General features: G+C 38.3%; 1 protein-coding gene across 2 annotated transcripts in view; it reads right to left on the bottom strand.

Moving 5' to 3' along the window:
* ncanb (neurocan b) overlaps nucleotides 1–17,368 on the bottom strand; it is a 150,150-nt gene that overhangs the window by 36,121 nt on the left and 96,661 nt on the right. The gene's annotated exons all lie outside the window — the stretch shown is intronic.

Genomic DNA, 17,368 nt, shown 5'->3' with positions numbered 1-17,368 from the left:
CTAAATGTGTGACAGTGAGCTGTTTTGCATATGCCCTATTTTCTATTTTCAACAGTACAAACGATCTGCAGCAACTGATGAAAGGAAATGTCAAAAAGAGGAACATTTGAAGTATTTTTACCCTTTCTGTAACACAAAAATAACTGCAGCTTCCTTTCCTGTTATTCTTGACGTCGCTTTTTAATAAATGCTTCTCTTGTGAAGACAGTCAACAGTTTTTTTTTCCTGAATGCAACAACTAATGGCTTTATCTTACCTAAAGTTTATGATGACAGCTATTCGTTTATCAAACTGATGACTGTTTAGAGATAACAATTTTGAAAGCGTCTTTCAAAATGTCTTAAGAATTCCCCCTTTGGTTATCCAAGATTAACTAACTAACACGAAGTGGGAAAGGAGAAGAACAGCTGGTTAGATGAAATGAAAATTTAACATTCAAGCAGATGAAAAAGAGAACAACAAAACGACAGCAACAAATACAAAACACCGTATTCCTGTGTTTATTTACCTTCTGTTCTGTGCAGATTTATTATGTAAATATGCATCTACAAAGGTTGGAGGGTACGAAAAGATCTCATTACGAGTCGCATTCTTCCACGACCAAGCTCAGTAGGTGGCAGCCACGGATAAATGAAACCCCGACAGAGCACGAAGGCACCTTTTTTCCTTTTTTCCTGTATGAGACTAAATGCCAGCCGCAGCTACAGATCAAACAGCCGACTGATCAATTACACAGAGAACCTTTGAACCAGTAAATGCCACCCAAAGACTTTGCGTCTAACAAGGTTCTACAGAGGTCATGAGGGGATGATATTAATATCAAAGAGGAATACTTTTTATTTTGGCAGACACCCAGAGGAAAATGTACATTAATCAGAGGAAGCAAGAGCCGCACTCTCGTGCTAAAAGCATCGGTACGAAATCCAAAGCTAAAAATTGTACTGTAAGCCAGCGCAACACTCCGCTTCCCTCTGAAACTCTGACAAATCGGCTCAGGCTTTCTACGTTCTCCTAATTGCAGCTGAACCACAGCTGGCGTTATGTAAAAAATAAACCGACATAACATGCTGCAAAATAAAGGCTTTGAAATGGAAATTTTTTTTTGTCACACGAAGGTTCTGGTTAAAAGGCTTTTTGTGTTTGTCGCCTTTTATAGCAGCGACCCTGGATGATTGACTTCCCTTTGGTTTGCTGAGGGGCATTGACATTTCCAAAGCTTTCTACAAAGATTGATACCTTTCTGTTAAGCTGCTGCTCATCCAGACAGCGTCAATGCTCAATGGGCCATGTTGTGCTTTTTCAGAAAGCAGAGTTTCTGCGTGAGTATGTCTGAACACACTATAACTTCTGGTTTCGCTGTCCTTACTGCAAACAACAAGGACAGAAACAGCAAGAACTGTTTGTGTAAACATTGAAACCTCTTATTGATTTGCAGACTAAATATTTGCGACTAATTTACATGTTCATTATTCATTATGAAAGATAGTTTGCATTGCTTCTCTGGCATTTTACAACCACCTTTATCAGCAGAAAATTACACAATAACATTCTTTAAACAATTCTTTCCCTTTATTCCGCAGCACAGCATGACTGCTTATTGGCACACAGCTAATTGTTTTGTTGTTTTCGAGCATGAAGCTTTAATATTTCAGTTACTGTCTGAAAATATGCACTCCACTAAAAATGCCACTGGGTAAGATGAACAAATCCAGATATTTCCCCCCTAAGGAAGCAGACCAACAAAGAAAACAGTGGTGCAATTATGAAACCAAACAGCTCACATCTGTGCATACTTATTTTCTGCTTTGCTTGGAATTTTCACTGCTTGATGGTGTAAAGAAAAAAGATAAAAACTTAATTTTGTTTACTGAGGAGATTATGAGAATTTAATCTTCTTCAATGAATATTTAAGTGTTCAGAGTCGTTATACAGCATTGTACTCCCCAATACCAACTAAACAGAGTCAGAAAGATCATCCCCATATCTTAAAAGATTCTTGGATCATATGAGTATCACCATCTGCAGATGTTGACACTGTGGGCAGGAAGGTTCTCTGGTAGCAGTCAGTCTCGTCATTAATTTGACAAGGCCTCTGACTGAAGACTGTTGCTGTCTGACAGCCTCATGACTGTTATAACATGCTAACAGCTCAATTTCTGGGCAGCAGAGATGTCTTGGATGACACTATTAGTTATTGGTAGATACTGCTATTCCACCTCATTTGCTTTTGCCTCTCCCGTTTTAAATTCTCTGTCCATATGGTTAGAAACTTGGGCAGAGAGACAACGTTGGGGGTATGATCCTTTCTCTTTATGATGGATGGAAGAGATGGTTTTAGCTTCCTCCTTCTCTGTCTGCCCTTTAGTTCTGCTCTGCATCCATTAGGTTTATTTTTCAACTCCTCTGGGGTTGGAGAAGGATGTAAAATGCGATTATTCTGATTCTTCATTAAACGTTCACCATTTAATGAATGTCTCTTCAGCCTGTCTGCCTTTGGGTCCAACCACCACCTAATCATCATGACAACATTACAGATGAGTGTGTGTTTGCTTTGGCGATGTTTACATGTGTGATAAGAGAAAAGTTTCTCTGGATGAGGTCGGCGGGATTCGTCCTTAAAAATCTCGAGCTTTTCAGTTGTTTGATCTCAAAGGAATATGGTTGAATGTCGCTTAAGTGCAAGTTCATTAAATAAGAAACAGCCTTGTTCAGCGAGAAATTTGCAGAAAATCTTAAATGCCACACATGCATATTGGAATAAGTAAAGCACTGCACTGCACTTAGAGGCAATCAAAGAGCATTCACACTGAGTTAAGCGAAGACTGACAGAGGAGTAGGTGTGCAAATAATCGGAATAGTTCTGTGTATTTGCTTTGCGTTTTTTTGCAGCGTCTCAGACAGGCTCAGCAGGAAGAAGAGAAAACAAGAACATAAATGCAGGGCGATTGAAAGACTGAAATCTGAGAAACCCTGATCAACCTCTGACAAAAAGACAAAAAAATGTATTTCAGGTTCATCATCTGTACTTGGCTAACATGTAAGGATGAACAAAGATATGTTACTTCCTCATTTCCCTCAGACAGATTGGTACAGTACATCATGTGCAGCAACCGCATACATACAGGCAGTGATCCGAATCATTGTGGTTTACCAGATATTTCCACACATCAAGCAGATGTCAGGAGAGTGAGCGTAAGAAACTGCCTGGTGGACATTTCCAGAAAATCACACAGGAACATCAAATAAAGAAAGAAGGTATGGCTCCATCTCGTTTTCTGATGGAGCGAGATGGAGATATGAATATGGGAACGAGTGTGTGTTTTTTTTTTATGTGTGTGTGTGAGTTGGGGGGGATCACAATGTGTTTCATACAGGTCTGTGCTTTAGTTGACAGCACTGCTCCAACATTCATAACCTAGGAAAATGTAATGAGGTAAAGTGTCACAATATTTCACATCGCCGGGCTAGCCTTCACTTCTGACAGCCTGACTCTGCTCACCAATGCTGTACTTATGTGTGTGCGCCTGTATTTGCTGCTTGTGTCTTCAGAGTCTGTTTATATTTTGTGTGGGATGGGGATGCCGGTGGCCAGGAGAAAGAAACACCAGCTGCCACCATGCCACCAGTATCATTCAACCACGTATTATTTCTGTCTCTGCGCAGAGAAGGAGCGGTGGACAGCAGAAGTATGCAGGACTTCAGGCTGACAGCAAATGCAGAGCAGAACTGGAGAACTATTATTCCAGGCCGCGTGTTGTTAAATCTGATTAGCAGCAACGACAACCGGTTGTAAGGCCACTCACCTTCTCATTTAGCTCAGCCAAGGGTAAAATCTTAAAACAGATGCTTTCACTTTTCTCTATTAGCCATCCTTCATAACATCTTTTTCTTTCAAGCATCTGTGAATGTCCAAACTTGGAGAAAAATATAAAATACGGCAACTTTAAGTGGAACAGTTCCCAGGAGGGGTGAATGACAGGCTATTCTCTGCCTCCTGTCGTTATTTCTGACACACTTAAAGTGGTAATATTAGAGGGAAATTATCTTCTTTCCCCCCCCCCTCTGCCCTGTCAGTATCATTTCATCACTGACAGTGAGTTTATATAGTAACGCGTTTCGGAGCGGAGAGCGATGCTGAAGTCTGGCGTCTATTTCTGTAAGGAGAGGCCTCCTGAATCAAAGAGGTGCCCTCTGGTAACTCTTAAGGAAGAATTATTTACTGTTTCTGTAGATTGTTTGGCTCCTGCAGTCAATAAGAACTCCAGCATGTAATTTTAAAAGACTTTTTCTCTAAACTCGCTGTGCCTTTTATTCTGTCTTTGATCGAATTTCTCCTCATCTCTAAGCAGCTGCTTTAGAAAGAAGATCAAAAATCAAAAAAGATTTCAACAATATTGCCTTTTCCTTTTTGGTTGGTAAAGACAATTTTGAAAATAGTATAAGTGAAATTGATATATATTCATATGCAATCCCTTTCAAAAGTATTTATATCTACTGAATTTTTTTTACAGTTTATCACAATTTGAATCCTGATTTCAGTGTTTTTTTTAGGATAATTCACAGCTTCCAGCACTTTTTTCCCAAATAAGACTGTAAATCTGCTGTACATTTGCAGTAAGTTCTCAGTTAACACTTTGTCTTTTTGCTGCTGTCACAGCTGCAGGTCCCAACATGTTATGATCGATGGTTGTTTCTTTGGCTGGTTCCAAACAAAGACAGGAAGTCAGTAGAAACATGGTAAATATTCATGTCATGAATATAAGAAGCACACAGGAAACAAGTCAGTGTAACAGGTTCTGATTAACCAGCTGAACAACACAAATAAAAGACTGACTGAACTGGGAAGAGCATAACTAATGTTGAGTGTAAGATTTGGGCAAGCACTGGAAGGAAGACCGAGGGATTTATGCTTCAGATGATTTTATTTTTCTTTCCCTAACACTGAGCAGATTAATAGTTGATGTATGAAAATGTTCTTCAGCTAAATAAAGATGAAACTGAAGTCTTAGTTTTTGTACCCAAAGACTAATAATCAGTGTCCGCCTTCAGTCTGTTGGTTTAAAAAGCTCAAAATCTGAGGGTGATCTGATTTGAATCTTGACGACCACATGAAATTTATTATGAAGGCAGCATATTATCAGCAAGTGCATTAGTTCATGTCTTTGTTTGCAGCACAGTCGATTATTACGATGCTGTTCCAACTTCCTCTAAATGCTGCAGCTAGAGTCGTTACAAACGAAAGAGATCAGCGAAAGAGATCAGCGTATCAGTCCAGTTCTGAGCTCTTACCCTTTGCTCAATGAACTGAGTTTAAAAGCAAAGAAACTGTTTACAAAAAGCTTAAAATAATTGGACATGTGGACCAACAAGCCTCTCCTCGAACATTGGATCTAGACGTGTAAAACTCTAGATCTGCTACGTATTGTGGTGACAACATTGTTCCCAAAGTCTGCAGCAGTTGTGTTGATCTTGAAGCAGAAACTTTAGATGAATGAATCATTTAGGATTCAAATCTGTTCCCATGGTATACAGCTTTCCTGTAGAGGAAAGATCATAAGGTAGATCAGAATAAATGATCTGATTTCCACCTCCTGCATGACTTCACATCACAGTGCACTTACAATCTTACAATCTTCCAAGCTGAGAATATTGTGCCACTGGTTATTTACAAGGGCAATAGTAAATGCAAAGCTGCATCATTATTATGTCAACCATGAGATGATCTTTTTAAATACAGTACAGCTGGACCCAACAGCTGCCATTTTAGGTTGTCGCTTCAAACATGTATAAATGTTGCCGTCAATGTTATATTTACACGGCACATTCATGTCAGATGTGATTAATATTTTCAGAATGAGACTTAATTGTATTTGGCAGTCACTCCGCTCGAGTGCCGTTCCGCCGCATTTTGAGCAAAAATGACAGCCGCTGAGAATACAATCCGTCAGAGACGGCAAGTAATTGAACCATTTTGAAAGAATATGAGTAGAAATAAGCTGACGAGATCAGTTGGAGAAATCGACATCAGTTTTAAACTTTCTCCTATCGGTTCTCCTACGAGGCAGTGGCGACTAACACTGCTGCTTCGATTTCACCTGCATTTCTTATTTTTTTAAGTCTTCGCCATAAGGTAGATCAGGATAAATTATCTGATCTATAGCTATATAAAACACAGATGCAACCTGAACTTTGAGTGGACCAGAGCTTTTACAGCACATCTTAACTTAATGAAATGCCATTAGAATCATCTACTGCAGCCGTTCTTGCAGTGAAGCAGCAATATTTCCTCAGTAACGACTCCTCTGGTTTAGGGCAAAACCGCAACAAATCAGTCCTTAAGAAGCAACAACGCGCGCCGTTTACATCTACTAAAAGGTGTTTTTCCATTATTTTATTATTTCATCATCTGATTTTAGTTGTCAAAACAACTTTTCTTGATATTTTTGAAGCCTGTACAGTATTTGTGTTGTCATGTTGTCCTTACTTTTCAATACATTATTGTTACTTTTGTTTTTGCTATATTTCTATACTTTTTTTATCTTTGCATGAACCTACAGGGTTCAGTTTCTTACATGCACTTTTGCTGCAGTTTCACCTGAATTTCCCAACTGTGTGTCAATAAGGAGCATTTCTATTCTATTCTATTCTATTCTATTCTATTCTATTCTATTCTATTCTATGTGTGTGTAAGTACTAATAGTTTTCCCTGTGTGTTTTGAGGAGGTTTAGAAACTCTGTCTACCTTGACAGAGTCAGAAAGCCTGTGATCTTGTCAAAGTACAGCTTGTGGATTCCTGCCCCTGTGCAATGTACTCAAATGTCTGTCTGTTGTTTTTTGAAATCTATTGAGCAGCATACAAATGAGCATTTTTTTTTTTTGCCTTCCCTGACAGCAGAGTTCACAGATACTTGTTATTCACTGTGCGAGTGTTTCTGGAACGCTGATAAGGCCCCCCATGTGTAAAAGCCTGTTCCCGGTGTTCATGGGAAATCAATTTGACCCTCTTATATGTGACCAGCCTTTATATCTCTCAGTTCCTCCTACAGCTGTCATCCAGCGGATCAAGATACTTTCCTTCTGACGCGCGCACACACACACACAGACACACACACAAGTATTGAGGCACATATACAAACCCCGTCAGCTAAATCAAACACATGTAAGCCATATTCATACATATTCATTCGTTCTACCTGGCACTGAAGCTGAAGAGTAAATTAGAAAGAAGATGAAGCATTTTTAGGTGGTGGCAGGTGAGATATTTGTGCTGAAGCAAAAAAAAAAAAAACAACCCGGTGAATTCTGGCAACTCGGCCAGAAGCTCATTAATCTACGGATATGTTTGCACAAAAGATACTGGACACACACACATGCCCGCACACACACACGCCCGCACACACATCATGCAGCTCATTCTCATTCGGCTCTGCACTCAGTATGTCCTTTACTTCTCATTGTCCTGACAAGTGAGGGGAGCAGGAAGCGTCCACCCTGATTGAAAACTGAAAATTAAATGTTGCACACAATCCTTTCTTTAATGAATGCAATGTAACTTTAATATGGAGGCAATTCAGCTGTGTTTTAGCTACACTGTGTCACACTGTCACATGCATCTTGTGTGTCTTCTTGTGTTAATTGCATTATCCAAAGAAGGTGAAGCCTCTGCAGGTCCAGCAGCTCTAATCAGTACCAAATCTTTTGGCCTTTCAGCTCTGGAGTAGGAGCATCCATGATACAAACGATGCAAAGGGGTGAAGAGGAATAGCCAACTCTAATGCTGATTGAAGACTCCACGGGCATGGAGGAATTAATGAGGCATGGGGACACAGGCTGTGCCAGCCAATCATGGCCTGTTAAGAGCCCCTCAGCTGCCGACAAACTGTGACAAACTGCAAGCCATCAATCACACAAAAGACACGTCTTCTGTCATTTGCAGACTTACTGTCACATTCAGCCTGGTGCGTGACTCACTAGAGTCACCTCGCTGAGTCGATTGTTGTTTTATCAGCCTCACACTGCTGTGGCTGCAAGGAAGACCAAGAACATTTCACCAAAAGTACCGTGGGGGAGAAATGAGAATAGCTCTTAAAATTTATGGTGAAACTACAGCGGTCTGAAAGTCAGTTTTTAGGTTTTGCACATGCAGCAATCCATCATTTTCCAGTGGTGCATGGCAGCAGGGTGAAGGTCAAGAAACTGGTGCCAAAAAAAAAACACAACAGGCTATGAATCCAACCTCTGGAACATGGAGGATTTGGTGCCAAAACGGGTAAAACCAAGACATAACGAATGAAAGGCTAAGTAGAATATTCTGAAGGAGCAGCATGGCAGAAATGCCTCCTTTCATCCGTCTTCCTGCATAAACTGCTGCAATACACAATTGTTTTTCCCCTGCAGCAGGTTTTCAATCTGATTAAGCTCTTTTCAGCCAACCTATTTGACAAAATATATATATATAAAAATGACATTTTAATATTGTAATTAAGAGAGGAATCAAGGTTCTCAGAAAGAGACATTTCTCACAATTTTTAGAACGACCTCCAGCCGGACGAGTCACACTAGAATGGGATGCTGATCACACCCCAGAAAATAAGCTAAGTATAACCAATAATGTGTGGTTGATAGGGAAAATTGATAAGCATTTGGCCAATCAGCATCACTAAAATTGATGTCTTTGGGCACTCAAAATTTGATGAATTATGCAAAAAAGTTTTGCTTCATCGCTTGATGAGGTTGGAGCTGAAGCTTATTAATCTGATTTCACCACCTGCACGACACCAGAGGATTTTCCAGCTGTCCAGTAAGTTACACTTTCCACTACTCTGCGTGTTTTATTAGTTTTTGCTGCTCTGCTCTTTTTTGTCGTTTACTTTCCCCCCTGCAGCAGGTGCTATCATTTGCCAATAATCAGTCATGAATGTTGAAGTGGTTCATTTGATGCTTATGTTGCTCTGGTTATCACAATGCTAATGCTGCTTCGGATAAATGTTGCTAAAATGTTGTTTATTATTATTAATGTTGATGATCATGTTGCCTTTTATGACAAACATCCTGGTTGATTAATGGTGTTTTGTTTTGTGGTGACGTACAAGAGGAGTTAAAGTCCTGTCTGCTGAGTCAGATCTATGAACATTCATGTCTAAGATTTCACTGAGGGTCTGATTGTCAGATAAATCCAGGAGGATCGCTTGGTGTTTCTGTTCCTCAGTTCCTGGATAAGTTGTTTTTGTGTTTCTGGGTTACTTTTTTGTTTGTAGCCGTGATCATTTTATCCTGCACCAATGTGATTTAGTTCTTTTAGGTAGGAAGGCCTCTGCTGCTCGATGCTATTAGTCAAGTCTCTTCAGTTTTAGAAGAATTTAGCTTGTTGTTTGTTCAGAGTTAAACCCGTATGCTTTAGTTTAGTTCTTCACTAAACCATTTTTAATTAATGATCAAAAACAGAATATTTCGCAAGTTACTCAACAAAATGTTTACTTTTAGCTAGTTTAAGCCTTCGTGTTACTTCTGCTGTATGAAGAATGTTATATTATTGTAGAAATATCATCATTTTTGTACCGTTCGTTTGAAACCTTATAATGGACAAGGAAAGGAAACCCACGGACACATCAGCACCCCCACAATTTTTTATTCTCACCAGCCGCCACTGATCTTCAGCAGACCACAATGCAACAGAAACTACGCTCAACCACCTCCTGCCCTTCTCCTGTCCTTGACCTCATTGCACCGATCTGCGGACGCTTTGGCGAGGTCGGTTCTGGGAAACGATATTAATAGCGTCAAACTCATGAATCTTTCAGACTGAATCACATGAGCTGATATGAGATGAGACCATCTCAGAGGATGAATTAGTTAATGCAGAAACGCAGCAGGGGATACGTCTCATGGCCTCCTAGAACATGAGTTATGCATCAGCTCCATATACTGTCTCTGGTACATATTGATTTTTTTGCATGATAGCCCAAAACAGGTGCCAAGTGTCAGAGGTCAGATCCACGAGATACAGCAGAATATATTTTTGCGGCACTGCCGTGAGTATATTTAGCAATTGGAATGTGTAGGTGAGTGAGACGGGGGGCCTGGATAAGTTTACTTTTATGCTTAAGTACAGCGATGAATAATTGTGTTGGCCTTTCACAGGAGAAGAGTGAGCATGGAGGAAAAAAAAAAAAAAAACAGGGAATGGAGCCAGAAAAAGAGAAGTGTTGAGGGGGAGAGGTTAGAGGTTGGAAGGGAGTCAGGAAATGTGGCAGAAAATGAAATGTGTTACTTTGGAGACATGCTGAGGTGGCTCCATGCTTGCATTCAGCTCGATGACTGCTGTGCTGAGCAGTTTCAATATTTACCATAACTGATGCCAAATAGCACTGGAATGTACTGGAACAGTCACAGAAAGAAGGGATGGCAAACATGTTTAAAAAACTTTAGGTCTTTGGACTAAAATGTCCCACTGAATCAATGTACTCCAATCAAAATCGTTTTTTCCCCCCCCTCGTTGGGCAACGAATGATGACTTTGCCTTGTGAGGGTGTCTGCACGTTTTTAACAAGAGGCGCCAATTAAAATGGATGGTGCTGTAGATGGAATAAAAAAATGAAATAAGTAAAGAAAAAAATAACATTGGAGCAAAATAAAGTGGCAACTCAGGTGGAAAATTGGACGTGAGAAATCAATTGAAGAACGGAAAATTGACAATTGATAAAATAAAGATATAGAACCGGCAGGGAAAAGAGAAGTGGGAGATGTACATCAGATCTAATCAGCATGATTGGAAGAGAGGCAAGAAAATGTGCAAAGTTGCAGGTTAAGGAAAAAAACAAACAAAATACAACAAAAAAAATAAGTTTTGTGCCCAGGAAAAACCTGTGCGCAGATTGTTGCTGGAGACGTTGATGTGAAATTTTCTTACTTCAAATTGACGTCAAAACTAATATCTCTTTAAAAAAGTTTAAATTAAAAGAATTGATTTTTCTCCTTTAAATCGAATGCTAAATGTTATTGAAGATTAAAATAAAACTAAATCAATCAATCAATCAAATATCATTTGTATAGCACATTTCAGCAGCAAGGCATTTCAAAGTGCTTTACATAATAAACACAAAGTCATGCAACATAGAATCAATAATCAAAAACTACATTAAGTCAAGTGCCATAACCATGCAAATAAAACATTTTTAATATGCAGGTACAATTGCAGCACTTTCAGCCAATAATCATTAAATTTGTAATTGATTACGTGTCAAATCCAACTCTAAATGTCCCTCTGCAGTAGATAAACCAGATTCTGCCCGAAGGCGAACTTTTATCAGTACGCCTTGTGTAAAAAGATGTCTCTACTTGAATTATATAATTGGAACTGATGATAAAATTCTTCATTTTTTTGTGAATGCAGACAGTATTCTTCACAGTTCCTCACCCAGAGTGTTAAGTCCAGTTTTAGAAGACTTAATTCTTTGCAAAAATGAAGTTATCAATCAATTTCTAATTCAGAAAAACAGTGGAAATTAAGTTAAATCTTTATTTACCCACGTTATCATTTTTAACATACGAACAGGATGAGGAAATAATAATAATAATAACAAAAAAAATATAAAATCAGGATGTGATTCCACACATGAGAAAGCTCCATGTGGAGGAAACACGAGATGAATAATGGAAAGCAGGAATAGAGTTACCAAAGTAATTTTCCTTGTGTGGCAAGATCAATTACCATCTTGACCTCACTCCACAGACTGAGTTTAAACCCAAAACAAACACTTTATCTAAACGCAATTTATTTTGATTCTTCTGTTGGAAACCCTGAAAACAAAACAAAAAACAAAGAAACAACAGCAGCGATTAACTGTTTTTAATATTATTAATGTTGTTGGTCATCCAGCAGAATATAAATGGGTGACGGCGTGAATTTATCACCCCCCCAGCTCTCTGTCTCTCACTTAACTTGTGGACAGATGGGCTGATTGAGGTCTTCCAGCAGCTGACCATAAATAATTTGCCCAACTCGTGTTCCATTTAAAATCAAAGCGATTTCCTGACCCACAAAGAGAGACAGATGAGTCAGGTTAATACGTTTTTTTTTTTTTTTTTCTACCACAGACATCCATGTTTGAACAGAGCAGGAACAGGCGCTTCTGACCAAGCAAAACCCAGACTTGTTCTAAGAACACTTAGAAATCCTGTCGATTTCTAGGTTCTTGAATCCTAGATGTTTTTAAGGTCTTGGAACTTCATTGCTTTTCTTTTTTTGTACTTTTTTGTTGTGTCCATAATTCTGATGTTTTAAAGGATCAAATCTTTAAAGAATCAAAAGACAAATTCTGCTAAAATCAATCTGTAAGAGTGAATTAGAACATGAATGTTGGGCTTTAACTCGCCAGAGGACATGACTGCATACTCAGGGTGCCATTTTGTCAGGGGGCGGCAGAGAGATTCAAACAAACAAACAAACAAACAAAAACAGTTACTTGCTCGTTTGGCATCTCAAAAATGTCTTGTTTCCATGTCCATTCAATGTGGGGTTGACTCAATGTCAGAACTTCAAACCTAGTGTTGTTTGACTCTGAACAGAGATAAATGTGATTCCAGGCTAAACCTCATTAATGGTTTAAATTTTGATTCTCAGGCTTTTTTACCACCTTAGATTGAGAGAAGGATGAGAAATGTCAGAAAGCAGGAAAGACTTTGAATAAAATACATGGATCACTAAGTTGTGACATATTGACTGCACTTCGGATGTAGGTGTTTGGACACCTAAATACTGGCTATCTTTGCACATTTTTTTTGATCAACTAGACTGAGCAAAAATCAAGATTTCACCGCTAAAGAAGCAAATGAAAATCAGTGAAAAGCAGTGTGCACCTTTCCCACACATCATGACCATCTTTGTTTCTACTTATTCACTTTCTATACCAAATATAAGAGAAATGTCTAGAGTCATATTCAATTAATTTGAAAATGGGTTCCAAAGAGGCTATTTTGCCAGATTAAAATTACCTTTAGAAAACAAACTTTAAGCTGCTATTTAACATATTTTTCACCAAACCCACATTTATGCATTTTTTTTTAAATATTCAAATTTTAAATGTCATGTTGTCATTAACTGTTAGCAGGAAATAATCATCATTAACAGAAATAAAAGCTTTATTACATCAGTCGATGATTTATTTGAGAGCCGAGCTATAGAGCACATTAACTTTTCATTAATATTCTAATTTATTGAATATAACTGCATATTATTTTTAGTGTTTGTGTCAGAATGAATTAATCTGCTGTCAAGACTTGAAGGAATAAACTGCATAGTGACAAACTGATAACTGTAAAGAACGATGTGATATAAACAGGAATTTAAGTTGCAATTACTTGCAGAGCAAATCCATGACTGGACTTTAGTTTACATTCTCCTTGGTCAGTCTGCTTTTTATAATTTCACAGTAGGTGCATTTGCTGAAGAATCTTTTTAAAGCTACAGAATCTTTATCTTCACAAAATAGTAAGCATGGCTCACTACCACATTAGTTTTCAACTTTTTAAAGATTGTGCAGTAACTGTTTGTGAATGAAACATTTAAAATATTCATAAACAAAAGCAAAACACACAGAAGGATCCAGCATCATGCATTTGTTTGTATTTCCCTTTTTAAAAATGAAAGACAGGACAAAATGCGGCATCACATGTTGGTGCTGTTGGTGTGGCATGACAAATGATGGTTTTCTTTAGGTTGTTTTATTGTCAGATGTCATGAAAAAGAAAGACATTTTTATTAAATTATTATTATTTACCTTTTTTTCTTAGTCATTGGTATAAAATCTGCTGTCTGCATGTCATGCAATTCTAAACAAATATTCATGTGAGAAGAACAAGAGAATGTATTATTGTCACAATAACACAGAGCCATCAAGCTGTCAGGCTGTGACTTGACTCACTAATCATTTATATTCAGCTGCAGGATCTACAGTTTATCATCAGTGGGATTAAAAAAAAAAAGCAGAACTTTAGATTAATACTGCTTGTGTTTTGACTGACAGCCACTGGTGGTTTAAGTAAAAAAAAAAGGATTTATCAGACAGAAAAATGGTGTTTACTGCACTTGATGAATTATAACCACATAGCAGGCCATAATACATTTTTCTCCATTAAATCTTTTTATCTTTCTACACAGAGTTGGGACCACCTGATGGCCTACTGCATCTTAAAGACAAGTTGAAATGTCACGCGACTGCAGAAAATTTAGAAAACCTTATTTCAATGTGAAAGCAATTATGACCATTTAGCACTCTAAATAGGAATATATTTTTTCTGCTGCTTCCTTGATCTGCTGCTTCCTGTTTCTATGTATTTGCCATAAGAATCACATTTGTGGCTTCTGATAAGTTATTTACAGGGAAACCTGCAATTCACTACAAATGCAGGTTTCTTTTTCTCCGAAACTTGTTTCAGCCTCTGTGTGAGAGGAAGCATAGCATTTTAATCCACCTGTCAGAGAATGCATGCAAGCCAGTTATTTGGATAAATACAGAGCACAGTGAAACTTGAAATTTTATAAAAATGTTTTGGCTTGTTGTACTTTTCTTCATGACCTTTGCAATTGCACTCAGAAGGATTAATAAGCAAAAATCAGAAATCTCTCTTTTTTATGAGATAATTTTATGTGTTGCACCACAATTACCTTAAAATGTGCTACTTTTACTGCAAAAAATGATACCCAGGCTTTATCCTTGACAATCTACTGAATAAATGTAGCTTTTAAGTTGAAGAACTGGTATCTACAACTTGATATCTAAGTAACCTGCCTGTTCATGTGATTTGTAGGTGTGCGTGTTTCCCCAGGTGGGGAAAACCGTCGACAAGACCACGATGGGGGGGGGGGGGATTTTGTTGTGAGGGATCTCTTGAAATCCTTTTTATAGCAGCCGGAGAGTGGCAGAACCGCAAAGCTGTGTCACAGTGATGTTACGTTTTATATCAATGTACAATCTTTGTCCAGGGTTTTGGGGCAAAATCTGGGGAACAAAATGCCCCTGAAGGGGGTTTTTAATATTAGCTTAAGAAATATTTTCTTTTACCTACATCAGATGTTATAATGAATCCTGTATTGATTTGAATAAATTTTGGGTTGGGAGACTCTGAGCCAGTGTTTTTGTTGCACTGGCAAAAGCAAACTGAACCATTTACCGATTGAGTAAATTAACCATTTTGGCCATAAAAACAAGCAACTGCACAGCTCTTAAACTGATTACTCAGCATGAACACACTTTAAAAATATTTGACAAGTGCAGTTAAACTCTCCAGAAGGAAATATGCCCAAGGAGAAGGACAAGCAAGTAATCAATTAACAGAAAATTACAGTATTAATGGACTGTCATATATTTTTACCCTGATATAAATGTCAGTATTTATTTCAGGTTCCTGTGGAGAACTGCTGCAATTATTTTAAGCCTAATAAAACATCAAAATAATCTCGACAAAAGCAAGGCATTTTGAGCCTGTGTGCATAGGCTCATAATGCCTACACACAGGCATTAACTTTAAAAATGATCAATCCTCTGGTTGATTGATCTCCAAAGGAATAATGAGGGGTTTTTTTTGTTAGACCTTAAAGGTTACTGGTAATCAGCCAAAGGAAAATATGCCCTTCTTGACCTTATTCATCTAGCCTTTGACCTTTTTTGAGTAGTGACTCCCAAAGCCGCAGCTCACATTATTGTGTGTGTGTGGATCAATAAGGTTTACAGAGCTCCAACATAAAGGCGTTTATTAATAAGCAGTAGAATAATCTTGAACTTTTCACTCTAAGAAATGTAAGGGGATAAACTGAGACTAAACTAAGGGCAAAAACATTAAACTGGAGTTTCTTCAACATCCATATCATATGGTTCCTGTAAGAAATCCATATTTTTAAGCAGTTCAACCCACAGTTATTTCCCCAGGAGCCACAATCGATGTGCCAGATTGAGTGCTGTTTGCAACAACTTTGCATCAATAAACGCTGGAACAAGGTTGTGCATCAACATCAAGATCCTCTGTGGAATGTTAAACCTGAAAACCCTATGCATTTACTGCAAATAATTATTTGCTTTAGCAATTACTTAAGAATTACTGAAACAAAGGAACAAGGGAAAGGTCTGCGAAGCTCTGGGAAAAAAAAAGTCTGAGAAAAACACAGCGTCTTTCTTGCAAACACAAAAAAAGAATGGATGTGAAACATTTTCCCTGAAGAAATTAATGCTTCAGGCTCTCATTTTTAAATCCACAGTTTGGAAAAAAATCTCACAAAAGGCATTAAGAGAATGAACGATATGCATACTTGACACACCAAATGGATTTAACGATTGCGCAGGCCAGAAATGCTTTTAGTTGCTGGTGAGACTGCTGACCTGTCCAGGGTGTTCTGACCTCTTGCCCATTGATTATTTGAGATAGGCACCAGCCATAGCAAACCCAGGTGAGAGGATACAACAGATAGACAGACACAGGGTAATGGACTGATCCATGAACAGTTGAGATAATCACACGTATCACCGACACGAACAAAACTCTACAGAGTACAGAAAATGAAGGGTTAAAATAAAGAAGAAAACTATGGTAGAGGTCATGAGGGTGAACTCCTCTTTTCAGGTCAAGGGTCAGTCTCAGCCTTAAGCAACGAGTTCAAGAGTTTAATTTATAAGCAGCAGGAGGGAGCAGGACATAGATGGATGGGGGCCTCATCTACAATGATGGAGTAAATGCCGCAATTTCTTGTGTTAGGAAAGAGCTGAACCAAAAAGCTATCAATTTACTGATTTCATACACTTTGACTCTAACCTATGGTTACAGTGGATGAAATTAACTTCCTCCATTGAGTGGCTGAGATACGGTAAGGTAGCATTGGGGAATTTTTAAGAAAAATGGCTTCTTCTCCTGTTTGACAGAAGTCAGCTGAGGTGGTTCAGGTTGCTCATCAAGATGCATTTTGGGTGTTTCTGAAGTACCAAAAACGAGGAAATCCCAGGGAACGCACTGGAGGAACTGTATTTCTCTCCTGGCATATTCTTTTAAAAAAGCTTTTACTGTTTCTCTATTTTGACTACTGTTTGATTAAGCAACATAACTTCTGCCATTATTAAGCATTTCTTTTTTTAAGTCTCCCAGCTCCATTTTGTGGGATTGATAGGAGTGAAGCAATGCGGGGCTGCAAGTGCATTTATTATGCAGTGCACTGCATTTGTTAGTCTAATAAACTTTTCCATCTTACTTTCTTTCTCTACTCAACAGGGGAAGATCCCAACTCCTCTATTTAGATTATAGTAAGTAGATGAACAAAACTTTACATCATCATCTATTCCTGTTTGTTTTTCTACGGGCTACGAGTTGCAACATTGAGCTGCC

Source organism: Poeciliopsis prolifica, unplaced genomic scaffold (genome assembly GCF_027474105.1).
Source record: "Poeciliopsis prolifica strain line A6 unplaced genomic scaffold, Auburn_PproV2 SCAFFOLD002, whole genome shotgun sequence".
NCBI lineage: Eukaryota > Metazoa > Chordata > Actinopteri > Cyprinodontiformes > Poeciliidae > Poeciliopsis > Poeciliopsis prolifica.
This window is presented reverse-complemented; position numbering and strand designations above follow the sequence as displayed.